Raw genomic sequence first — 13,465 nt, forward strand, 5'->3', positions numbered from 1 at the left:
TGTTGAACATTGCAAGCACTCACCCCGAGTCAAATGAGCTGGGTTTAATCCATCAACATTATTTAGCTCAATCCACCACCCCAGTTCAGACATGGCCATATGCAAATCAGTCTGACCCTGTGTCTCATGGGAACAGTCCAGAACAAACTACCCAGCCATGTCTTCCCTAGACAGGAAACAAGCATCCTGGGACCGGTTTCTGGCTAATCAGCCGTCATCAGCCAGGCTAGCTTGAATCCAGTGGCAAAGTGAGCAAGGGACCCACGTCTGGGCATACCCTGCCAATTTAGGGCGAACAAGAAGACTCACACCAATAGCAGGTACTCCCCCTAATCCTGGCCTTATTGAATGAGACAGCAGTTTTGAATGTTTGACTTTGCCAATGGCTGAGGAAAGATTCAAATGGATTTGTGCTCAGGTGTTTCCCTTATGCTGTTAATCCAGAGATGATCATCCATCCTGAAGAGTACTCAAACTGTCCCCTATCCAAAGCAAGATCCTGGTGAAACAGATGTGTCATTTGATTAGTCTCAACAAAAAGCTGTCATGGCGATGTATGGAATCTTTCAACTTGATCGCCAATGTGCTGGGTCACCCAGGTCTTAACCCTTTCGATGCTGATGACGAGCTCAGCTCGTCATCACCCACGGGTGTCGTGTGCTGATGACGAGCTGAGCTCGTCATAACTGCAGCAAAAGAGCAATTTGCAGCACAGCACAAAAATCCCCGCAGCTTCATGTGGTTAATGAGTAAAAAAACCTCAGTGTTTAAGAGAAGGGCATTTTAGCTGATGTAATGGGTTATTTGTATTCAGGGCTTACATTGAGCCAGTGGTTGCCGGTGGGGGCCACTGGCACTTATTTTTGGAGACCAACACTTATTTTACCCCTTTGGGTATTTACTGAGCACAGGAGAGGGGAAACCCCCACGCAGGCAGAAAAGAAGGAAGAGAAAGATGGCAAACTGTCACAAAGGGAAAAAGCAGGAACCAGCAAGAGTGAGATAAAAGGCAGGGAGTGTCTGGTAGTGGATTAAAGAGACCTGAGGTGGATTTAAGACTACGAGCCTTGGTACTGGGCAAACCGATGTTCATTGCACTGTTCGTAGGCTTCTGAGCACAGATACGAACACAGGCACTCTTTCTTTCAACCATTAAGCACTGTTTGTATTGTTTCCAGCTGGCAAACTATTTTATTTGTAGTTAGTGGATTCATTCCTTTTTTCATTCCTTTAGTGGAGGCATTTGCTATTTTAGCTTAGCCATAATACACCTCAAGGATAGTTTTCTAAAAGGAGGAGAAGCCTTTGTTCGCACTAAGATATTTAGAAATTGAAATTTCCAGCTGAGTGGAATGTGATGAATACTCAGTGAAGTTCAAATAATTTTTAGTTGGTCCCTTACACTGCCCGTCTTTCCCTTTTTGCGTCACAGCACTGGTGCATGGAAGAAGTGTTATGAGTAATTAATTGGAAGAGGCAGTGCATGGTGGTAGGACCAGGTATTGGGAAAATGGCAGAATATAATGCACAGTTATCAGTATTTAATTTGAGGTAGTGGTTTCTGGTGCTTGGCATTGGCACTTAATTCTTAGCACCTGTGCTTGTGACAGTCTGCCACAAGGTGGCGCTGTCTGACAAATATGGGTACCAGCACAACAATAGCTGTTTATTTATTTAATATACAATAATGATCATTCATACATGCCACCCAAGACGTTCTTATAACTTTGGGGGCCTTGAATAATATGAATCGTCACACTTGTAGGAGTGTGATAGTTAGTAGTTGTGGTGATACTGTAATTGGGAGCACTGGCAGGGGTAATGATGGTGCATGCTGCAATGGACAGGGCCCTGTCACTTATTGTTTTACAAATGAACCACTGCACGTTATACAGCATAAAAAGGTCACGCTCACGCCTTGACGTGGCATCGCATGACGTGACACGTTAGATACTTTGCTAACTCTCCAGGGCAGAGAGCCTTTTGTCCACCGCCCCGTGCTAATTAGCGCCAGGCAGTGAGAGCAGCGCACTGGCCACGCCCCCCTGCCCCCGGGTTCTGCATGCGAGCCTTCCTCATTACTGCTCTGGCCGGGATCATTCCTAAGCAAAGTTTGGCAGCCGTCTCCTAAGCTCCTGCCCACACGCTGCTAAGGGGCTTACGCTCTTGTTTTCTCAAGTTAAGTCCCAGTGGAACTGCTCCGCTCCCGCTAATGGCTGCAGGTGAGGCGCCCCTTTATGCGCGCCTCATGGCGGGGCCGCGGAAGAAAAGCAGAAAGGTCCAGCAGGCAGCGCGAGGGTCCCGCCGGGGGCGCGGGCCGCGGAGACAAGAAAAGGGCGGGCAGCCTTTTGTGCGCAGTATAAAAAGCAAGTCAGCCGTATTGTGAGGCCGGTGGAGGGCCCTTCACGCAATCAGCCGGGGGCCATTGTCCGCTGATAATCTACGTGTACTGCCCAAGAACCCCATTAGGCAGGCTGAATGGACTTTGCAATGCCCCTAATTCTTGCTCTTTAGAGCTACATGTGTATTTTTTAAATCCTCTCCGGAGCGCCACACACACTTTTCTTACCCTTGCGTTTGTTTTGCCAATATAATTGATCGTTGTTTTTGGCAAACGCACAACACGGGACTGCGAGACACCACAAACATCGAATATCGGGATCGCCAACCAGTCTGAATATTATTTCCCGCCACAAAACATTATTATTCGTTTGAAAACAGAACATCCTCGTGCCGTATCCACGTAATTGAACAGGCTTTGCGATGAACGATGGGGTATTTCAATGAGAGACTGATACATGCCAAGGAGCAGCTGGGAACAAATGCCAGCCAGAAGCAAATGTCAGTAAGCAAAAACATAAAATAAATGACAAAAATATAGCGTGACGTCCTCACCCCATCACATGGCCACTGTCACCCCCTGCCCTGGGCTTTATACCTAAAAATCAACTCCATCAGGTGTGTTACTCTAATAATTTTAAATGAAGAAGACCAAAACTACAACACTCAGAATGGACTAGGTTGTATGAAAACTAAGAACTGAAATAGTGTCCATTAAGCGACTGAGTGAGGTGGTCACTGTAAACACCAACACATTTTTAAAAGTCCAGTGCACACGTAGATCGTGTTAGATTTATAGCACAAGTCTAGATCCACCAGAGTGCTGCACAAGACAAGGGGGAGGGTGGGGGGGGAACGGTAAAGGAGCCGCAAGTATAGTTTAAGTACAAGTAAAGGGTATTCTCTTCAGTTGGCTTCCTCAGAGAAGAAGCAGTGCCTGTTATTACTGGTGAACAGGGTATTCCTCGAAGAAGGGTGTTGTTTTTATTTTAGTTCAAAATACTTTTATTATATTTTTTTCAGAAAAAATGACAGAAATAGACAACACAAAACATGCTAGCATGAGCAATAATACCTAAACAATTGATGAGTACAAATCACGGGCAAAATATAATAGGTAAATACATTTCAATAAACGATGATCAATAAAAAGGAAAAAAGAAGAGTAGCAGAAAGGGAAGGGAAAGGGCAGAAGAAGAGTGTTGTTTGAGGTGAGTTGCAGATCCTGGGGGTATACCTGAAGAAATGTCAGCTTTAGCCGCAATTAGAGAAAAGATTCTAAGCTCAAGGAAGAGGGTAAGAAAACAACCCTGATATGCTTCGACTTCTGTGCAGCCCACAGCATTGTCCGCCACTCAGTACTGCTGGAAAGGTTGGTAGAATGGGCGGGCTAGCTGGCACTGCCCATCTTGAATCCAATCTTTTCTCTCTAACACAGCCCAGATAAATACAGTCCAGTCAGTCGGGTTCTTCACAAGCTATATATGCTGATGAGCCTGATGATTCATCCTTTTCCTGCTTGTTGCTTATAACTTGTGTACATTTCTGGCTCAAATACTTGAGCAATCGAGCAGTACCCCGTAAACTTTCAGTCATATGCAGATGATATACAAATTACCTCCCAGGTCGGTAACAGACCAAATGATTCTACCAATATCCCCTTGAGTCTACACCGTGTGTTTCTGTGGGTGAATGAGAGCTTCTTCTACATGAACAAAAGAAAGACCACAATTCTCGAAATGGGGCAAACTAAGCAGGTATCACTACCCTTGGAACAACCTTCAGGCCTTGGAACCCCTACTTCAACCACCAAAAGCGAGGAAACTGAGGACAAGTTTTTGACTCGATTTTTGTCCGCTCCATAAGACAATGCTGTGGTTAAGGAACTCATCTCCAGTTTCTTCTTCTTTCAAAAATCCTTCCATTACTTCAAACTGATCATTGGGTGGAGTTGCTCAAAGCCTGGGCTTTTGCAATATCGTCTGCTCAGATTTCACTTAGAAGCTCACTGCTAGGTGATAACTCATTGCCAGAACATGTCTAAACCTCCGCACACATGTCCACATCAATTCCCTCATTTAAGTGCTCCACTAGCTCCCAGCAGAAGCCAGGATCTTATGGTTCTGTGCAGATCTGCCCGCCCATAGAGTCCACTATGACAAAATTCAGACTACCCACAGGCTCTGGTTTCACAATACACTCCCACAAGATGCCTCTGCTCAGCATTCCCCCACTGGATCCACCAATGAGCATTCAAGAAGATGAAACATGGAGGTAGAACTCTGGGAGTACAAGCCCAACAAAAAGAGATATATGCAAGTGCTTGAAAACAGAACTAATGAACAGATCAGAGGTCAGCACCGAAGAATATCAAACAAGAACTGTCACCAGTCTAATGGGACTCTAATTTCCCCTTACTCTTTTACCAAACTATACACTTGTAACACCCTATAACTGAAGGATAAACACAGTGCTTTATATACTACCTGGGTGTTAGACACATTATATTATCTGGGTATGCCTAAGATTTCTCTGCAAGTGGAATTCTCAAAGACCTTCAATTTTATGTCTGATTAGAATTACCAACATAAAATGACTTAAATTAGTCAGGTTTAGGACCCCAAATAATTGCTCTCCCAATGGCTAGTAGAGGTCTGATTCGATGCAGCAATTCTAGATGGTAATTGTTAGACCTGACATCATTGGCTTGAGTCTCTCCTCCATTTTTTCTGTTTTGCCTCTACTGTTTTACGATGTTTTGCTGGTATATGCTTTGGGCGCTGTGTCACTGCTGATCAGTGCCATAGCGCAAGTGCTCCCGATGTTAAATTGATGCTTCTATTGTATCCATGTTTGGCTTGTTTGGTTTACTGTCAGTCCCTAGTCTAGTGCACCAGGAGTGCCGGGGCTTGTAAATACAAATGCCGCTCGTGGGCTTGCAGCACGTGTTGTGCCACCCACAGGAGCGGCTTCGTAAAAGAATGTCTACGGGTCGGTCATTGCGAGACCCACGTGCAGTCTTGTACTGTCACGCAGGCTGCGCAAGTATATCTACTTGCCAGCCCCTCCAACCTCCCCTTAACTTCATGTTAGTCACCCCTATGGTAGGCCCGCGGGCAGGGTGCATTGTAAGCGTAAGGTGGGACACGCCTGACCAAGTTGGCCTGTCCTAATAGTGAAGTACCGCCATCTTCGTTCTTCACTATTGCGAGGTAGCCTGCTCTCCATTGCTTAGAATGGGCCGCCGGGATTATTAAGGCTATGATCCTAGCTGGCTCGGAGAGCACGGTGCAATGTCGAGTTTGGTATCCCTGAACTCAGGGTTTAATTACGCATCCATTGGTGTGGATGGTTTTTGGACACTGGGTTCGAAAATAGCACTTTTAGAAAGTGTCTATTTTCTTGCCTAACCATATCTGGTTTCTGCTGGTCTTGCGTGTGTGTGACAGGAGCTGGGTGGCTCCACAGGTCTGGATGAGTCAGTGTGGGATGAGTGGGACATTTACGTTGAGAGTAGGGGGAGAGTAGTTGTTGATAGCCTGCCTTGCCTGATACAATGCTGGCTCCACCTCCCGCTAAGCGACTGATGGCTCTGTGCCTGCCATGGACGATCCTAGCCCCACCTCCTGCCAGGAGGGCGATAGCTCTGCTCCTGCCAGTATCAATGCTGGCTCCACCTCCTGCGGGGCGTCTGAGGACTCAGCCCGGCTCAATGAATAGGCCAGGTGCTACTGCCTAGCTCCACCCACCACAGACCCAGGATGTTGGGAAATCCCCGGCATAGACAAAGGGATCAAAGACGAAAAGGGGTATAAGAGAAGGACCCCTGAAATAGGAAATCAGATCACTTCTGACAAGGAACCCTGTAACCAAGGACAAGAGGCCTGCTGATCTAAAGGACTGCCTACCCCTTCTGCCAAGTGTGCTGTTGTTGGGGGAATCCTGCAGTGCTTCTTTATTTTTGCCAAGGAACCAGGAGAGAGGAACTGTGTGTGTACTCTCACGCTTGCTAAGAAAATCTCCAAGGACTGGAAGAGTGCCAGTCTCCTGCTGAAGTCACAGGGCTAAAAGACTTCATCTGCTAAAAGTGCTAGTGGCTGGAAGTGTGAGCCCAGCACCTCTGAAAGAACCAGCAATCACGACGACCGGACGCTGGGCCCGACCGACGCCAGCAGCAACGCCAGTGAGTGGGAGTACGGCTCTAACTCCAGAGGACCTCGTGTCTGCCCCGCTGCTGATCGCATCACCTGTGTGCCCTTCGACGCCGTGAGCGCTGCTCACTCTGTGCAACCGCATCATCGACGACGCCTGCTGAGGCCTGATCGACACCGAAGACGCGACGCCGGATTGCTCAACGCCGTTGATCATCGTGTGCTTCATTTTCCTAAGGTACTGTGTTGTTGGGGGTCCGTGTGACTCCAGGCCCGACGTAGCGCTCCTCGCGGTCGACGCCACACCTGTGGATTATCTTTGCCTCGACGTCGTGTAGCTCCCGTGTGAGTTACCCTGTTGCTAAGAACTGTGTTTCCAAGAAGAAGATTTGCTTGATACTAAAGACTTTTTGTGCTAAAGAAGAAACTACCTTTGAACTATCCTTTTTCCTTCCTGAACGTATTTATTCCGATTGTGTACAGTTTTGCCGTTATTTGGTCTTGTGCTAAGTCTTATATAAAAATACTTATTTTTATAATACTACGGTGTCGTGTCCATTTGTAGTGTATTCACTGTGTTACTGTATGTGGTCATAATTGCTTAACGCACAGCCTCTGAGATAAGCCTGTTCTGCTCTGCCAAGCTACCAAGGGGGTGAGCAGGGGTTATCGAAGGGTGTGATCCCCTTGCCCTGACTAGAAAAGGAGTGTCCCTATTTGTCAGAAGTGCATACCTCTGCCAACTAGAGACAGCCGGTTCTAACATTGGTGGCAGCGGTGGGATTTGGACTTTGCATTTATGACCCATGTACAGTGAGTAGTGTGCGCTACATAGTGAAAGCAGACCATAGCGCAGTCACAATCTGATTCGGAAGGATCCTATTTTTGTTCTCCGCTTTCCTGAAGCTTGATTTTTTTTTAACACTGCCAGTTTAACCATGAGTGACAACGGAGTCACTGCCCCTGCTATCGTTGTTGTGGAGGAGTTCGAGAGGAGTAAGCTAAAGAAATACAAGAAAGATGAGCTGAAACACTTTTGCGACCAGTTTAAAGTTCCTACCACCGGCCTCTCGAGAAAAGATGATTTTTATAAAGCATTGCAGGCCTGGTGGGAGTCCAGAAATCCCTCTGATGTGGTGGTGGTACCCACAGAGGAAGGGGATGAGGAGGTGCCAGTGAATGGACCTATGCCCTCTCCCGGAAGCAGTGTTTCCTCCAAAGGTCTTTCCCCTGAAGAAAGAGAAGAAAGGGCGAAAGAGCGAGCTTACAACATGGAGATGGCAAGGCTAAAAATAAATGGGCAGTTGGAGTTAGAAAATGCAAGAGGTAGAAGGGAAGCTGATTTAGAGATCAAAAAGTTGGAGTTTGAACAAGAGAAGTTAGCTTTGGAGCGTGAAGCCAGGTTGAGAGAACTGGATATCCAAGCTAAAAAGTTAGAGTTGAATCCCTCTGGTGGCAGCATTCCATCCGAGCCTGCAGAAAGTAAGTTTTACTTCCCGAAAGATGTGATCAAAGATTACAATAAGAATGAAGATATTGGTCAATGGTTTAAAGCATATGAGTTAGCATTGTTGGCCCACCAGGTCCCTGAGAAGAATTGGGGAGCGGGGTTGTGGGGTCGCTTTGTGAATGAAGGAAGAGATACCCTGTTAGACATGCCTGTTGCGGATAGGATGTCGTATGCTCATATGAAAGATGCTTTAATGTCGCGATATGGCTTAACCCCCGAGAAGTACAGACAAGCTTTTAGAGAATGTAAGAAGTTGCCTGGTACGACGTGGGTTGAATATGTGTCTTATTTTTGCAGAGCCATGGATGGTTGGGTAAAGGGCAGCAAAGTGGAAAGTTATGAAGCTCTTTATGATTTGTTTGCTTGGGAGCACTTGTCTAATAACTGTTTTCCAGAGCTGCGCCAGCACCTGATTGATAGCAAGATATCTAACCCTAGAAAACTTGCTGAGGAGGCGGACCGCTGGGTCAGTACCAGGGTCCCCAAGGGTCCAGTGGGAGACTCAGCCAAAGGTGGGCAGGGTCCCCAGCAGAAGAGTGGGGGGGACAAGGGAAAACAGAAGGAGTCTCAGAAAGGGCCCCAAAGTAATCCCCAAAGGAACCAAGGGAAGGGTTCCCAGCCTCCCCCTGAGAAGAAGCCAGGGGCCCGGACGGGTAAACCTGTTCATAGGGGCCCCCTAACCTGCTACGGTTGTGGGCAGGTGGGACACCGGTTTTATGACCCCCAGTGTCCCAAAAAGGATTCGAATGCACCGCCGCGTGCACCCCCTCGTCAGTTGGCGAGTGTAGCCTTGGGAGGGGAGGAGATGGTTGTCCATGGTGGGAGGGGTCCCGCAGAGATGTCCCTAGTCTCGCTAGGAGACATGCAAATGGTCCCTCCACCCCCTCTGCCTAGTAACACTAGTAAATATAGGCAGCGGGTGACCATTAATGGCCATAGAGTGGAAGCTCTCAGAGACACCGGAGCGAGTGTGACAGCTGTCAAGTGTCACTTAGTGTCCAGAGAGCAGGTGGTTCCCCACGCATTCTACCCCGTGATAGCTGCCGATAACTCCCAGAGAGAGTGTGAGGTGGCTCAGGTTTCCTTTGAATGGGGGGGAGTTTCAGGTACTCTTCAGGTTGTTGTGAGGCCCGCCATGCCTGTCGATTGTCTCCTGGGCAATGATTTGGAAGACTCCCCTTGGGCTAAGGTGGAGCGAGCGGCGCACTTGAAAATGTTGGGTGTGCCAGAGTGGGTGTGTGCAACCACTCGATCGATGACAGCGAGTAAGGGTGTTGATGGGGTCCCGGAGCCTGAAAGTACGGCCCAGGACCCAGCTGTGAAGAGAAGAGGCAGGAGGCGCGGGAAACCGGCCCCCGTAGTTCCCGTGGTCCAGGAGGAGGTAGACCCTGAGGGGGATGCCCTGGAGCCCACAGGGGAACAAATTGCCGAACTGGGAGATCTGCCCGAGCTGACCCACTGGCAGCAGGATGGTGGTCCCTCCAGGGAGGAATTCTGTGCGGAGCAGAAGGAGTGCCCTTCTCTTGTGGGCATGAGGCACCAGGCCTCAGCCCAATCCTCAGGTGATCAGGCAGGATCGCATTTTGTGTACTGGGAGAACGACCTCCTGTATAGCGAGCCTAAGGCTGCTGAGCCTGGGTCAGCCCGTGTGCTGGTGGTACCCCAGCGCTTCAGAGCCTTCCTACTGGGTTTGGCTCATGACGTACCGTTAGCTGGACATCTGGGGCAGGACAAGACCTATGACAGGCTTGTCACCCATTTTTATTGGCCTCAGATGCGTAGGGATGTGGACATCCATTGCAAGACTTGTCGCACTTGCCAGGCAAGTGGGAAAAGCGGAAGGAAGCAGAAGGCTCCCCTCCAACCTTTTCCAGTGGTCAGCACCCCCTTTGAGCGGGTGGGTATTGACATTGTTGGGCCCCTGGACCCCAAGACAGCCCTGGGCAACAGGTTCATCCTGGTCTTGGTGGACCATGCCACGAGGTACCCGGAAGCCATCCCTCTCAGAACAGTGACGGCCCCCGTGGTGGGACGGGCACTGATGGGTGTTTTCTCCCGGATGGGGTTCCCCAGAGAGGTGGTGTCCGACCGAGGCACCTACTTCATTTCGAACTATATGAAGTCTCTGTGGAAGGAGTGTGGGGTAACCTACAAGTTCACCACTCCTTACCACCCTCAAGGAAATGGGCTGGTTGAGAGATTCAACCGGACCCTGAAGGGCATGATTATGGGTCTTGAAGAACCAATGAGGCGGAAATGGGACGTCCTCTTGCCATGCCTGTTGTTTGCTTACCGTGAGGTGCCGCAGAAGTCTCTAGGGTTCAGCCCCTTTGAGCTCTTATACGGTCACCCGGTAAGAGGACCTTTGAGTCTGGTCAAAGAAGGCTGGGAGCAATCTCCCAGGAAACCTCCCCAGGATGTATACAGCTACATGCTGGCCTTTCGGAACCAGACTCGGTGCTTCAGAGAACTTGCTCAGGCAAATCTGGAGGCCAGCCAGGAGGAGATGAAGCGTTGGTACGACCGGAATGCCACTCTGGTAGAGCTTCAGCCTGGTCAGGAAGTGTGGGTCATGTCCCCTGTCGAACCTTGTGCGCTCAAGGACAGGTGGACTGGACCGTTTAAGGTTGTGGAGAAGAAGAGCGATGTCACCTACTTGGTGGACTTGAAATCTCCCAGGAACCCCTTGCGGGTCCTGCATGTCAACCGTTTGAAGCCCCACTTAGAAAGGTCCGAAGTGGGCATGCTCCTAGCTACAGATGATGGAATGGAGGAGGAGAGTGAGCCTCTTCCTGACCTCCTGTGTGCTAAAGAGCAAGACGGGTCAGTGGATGGTGTGGTCCTCTCTGACACACTGACCCTTGAACAGAAACAGGATTGTCACCAACTGTTGGGACAATTCCCGGATCTGTTTTCCTTGGTTCCGGGTGTCACGCATTGGTGTGTCCATGACGTTGACACCGGAGACAGCCCTCCTGTGAAGCACAAGGCTTACAGGGTGACTGACAAGGTCAGAGCGTACATTAAGGAGGAGGTCTCCAAGATGTTCGCGTTAGGGGTGATTGAGTCCTCTAGCAGTCCTTGGGCCAGCCCAGTGGTCTTGGTCCCGAAGGCTGCAGCGCCTGGTGCTTCACCGGAACTCCGGTTCTGCGTGGACTACCGAGGGTTCAATTCAGTCACGAAGACTGACGCGCACCCCATCCCCAGAGCTGATGAGCTCATCGATCGGTTGGGGGCTGCCCGGTACCTTAGTACGTTCGATTTAACGTCTGGGTACTGGCAGATCGCCTTGACTGATGGGGCAAAGGAGAGGTCAGCATTCTCCACACCAGATGGGCTATACCAGTTCCGGGTGATGCCCTTTGGGATGAAGAATGCCCCTGCCACCTTCCAGAGGTTGGTCAACCAGGTCTTGGCTGGACTGGAGGATTTCAGTGCCGCCTACCTGGACGACATCGCAGTGTTCAGCGCCAGCTGGGAGGAACACTTGCGCCACCTCCAGGAAGTGTTGTTGGCCCTGCGCGGAGCAGGCCTCACAATCAAAGCCAGTAAGTGCCAGATTGGGCAGGGTTCTGTGGTGTACTTGGGGCACCAATTAGGGAGCGGTAAGGTGGCCCCCCTGCAACCCAAGATTGATACCATCCTGGCTTGGGCGCCGCCCAAAACCCAAACGCAGGTGAGAGCCTTCTTAGGTCTCACGGGTTACTACAGGAGGTTTGTCAAGGATTACGGCAACATTGTGCACCCCTTGACTTCGCTGACTTCCAGGAAGCAGCCACGAAATGTGATCTGGACTGATGCCTGTCAAACGGCCTTTGACACCCTGAAAACTGCAATGTGTACAGCCCCCATACTCCAGGCACCCGACTTTTCGAAAGAATTCATTGTTCAGACGGACGCTTCAGAGCATGGCGTGGGGGCTGTTCTAGCTCAGGTGAATGAAGAGGGCCGAGACTTGCCTGTAGCCTTCATCAGTAGGAGGTTACTTCCCAGGGAAACAAGGTGGAGTGCGATAGAAAGAGAAGCATTTGCTGTGGTCTGGGCGCTGAAGAAGCTAAGACCCTACCTGTTTGGGACTCACTTCCGGGTTCAGACAGACCACAGGCCCCTCAGATGGTTGATGCAAATGAGGGGTGAGAATCCGAAACTGTTGAGGTGGTCCATTTCTCTACAGGGGATGGACTTTACGGTGGAACACCGCCCTGGTACAGATCACGCCAATGCTGATGGTCTGTCCAGATTTTTCCGCCTTAGTGATGAGGACTCCCTAGGTTAAGGGTAGTTCTCCCCACATTTCAGCTGGAGGGGACACGTGTTAGACCTGACATCATTGGCTTGAGTCTCTCCTCCATTTTTTCTGTTTTGCCTCTACTGTTTTACGATGTTTTGCTGGTATATGCTTTGGGCGCCGTGTCACTGCTGATCAGTGCCATAGCGCAAGTGCTCCCGATGTTAAATTGATGCTTCTATTGTATCCATGTTTGGCTTGTTTGGTTTACTGTCAGTCCCTAGTCTAGTGCACCAGGAGTGCCGGGGCTTGTAAATACAAATGCCGCTCGTGGGCTTGCAGCACGTGTTGTGCCACCCACAGGAGCGGCTTCGTAAAAGAATGTCTACGGGTCGGTCATTGCGAGACCCACGTGCAGTCTTGTACTGTCACGCAGGCTGCGCAAGTATATCTACTTGCCAGCCCCTCCAACCTCCCCTTAACTTCATGTTAGTCACCCCTATGGTAGGCCCGCGGGCAGGGTGCATTGTAAGCGTAAGGTGGGACACGCCTGACCAAGTTGGCCTGTCCTAATAGTGAAGTACCGCCATCTTCGTTCTTCACTATTGCGAGGTAGCCTGCTCTCCATTGCTTAGAATGGGCCGCCGGGATTATTAAGGCTATGATCCTAGCTGGCTCGGAGAGCACGGTGCAATGTCGAGTTTGGTATCCCTGAACTCGGGGTTTAATTACGCATCCATTGGTGTGGATGGTTTTTGGACACTGGGTTCGAAAATAGCACTTTTAGAAAGTGTCTATTTTCTTGCCTAACCATATCTGGTTTCTGCTGGTCTTGCGTGTGTGTGACAGGAGCTGGGTGGCTCCACAGGTCTGGATGAGTCAGTGTGGGATGAGTGGGACATTTACGTTGAGAGTAGGGGGAGAGTAGTTGTTGATAGCCTGCCTTGCCTGATACAATGCTGGCTCCACCTCCCGCTAAGCGACTGATGGCTCTGTGCCTGCCATGGACGATCCTAGCCCCACCTCCTGCCAGGAGGGCGATAGCTCTGCTCCTGCCAGTATCAATGCTGGCTCCACCTCCTGCGGGGCGTCTGAGGACTCAGCCCGGCTCAATGAATAGGCCAGGTGCTACTGCCTAGCTCCACCCACCACAGACCCAGGATGTTGGGAAATCCCCGGCATAGACAAAGGGATCAAAGACGAAAAGGGGTATAAGAGAAGGACCCCTGAAATAGG

This window comes from Lissotriton vulgaris, chromosome 3_1, assembly GCF_964263255.1.
Source record: "Lissotriton vulgaris chromosome 3_1, aLisVul1.2, whole genome shotgun sequence".
Lineage (NCBI taxonomy): Eukaryota > Metazoa > Chordata > Amphibia > Caudata > Salamandridae > Lissotriton > Lissotriton vulgaris.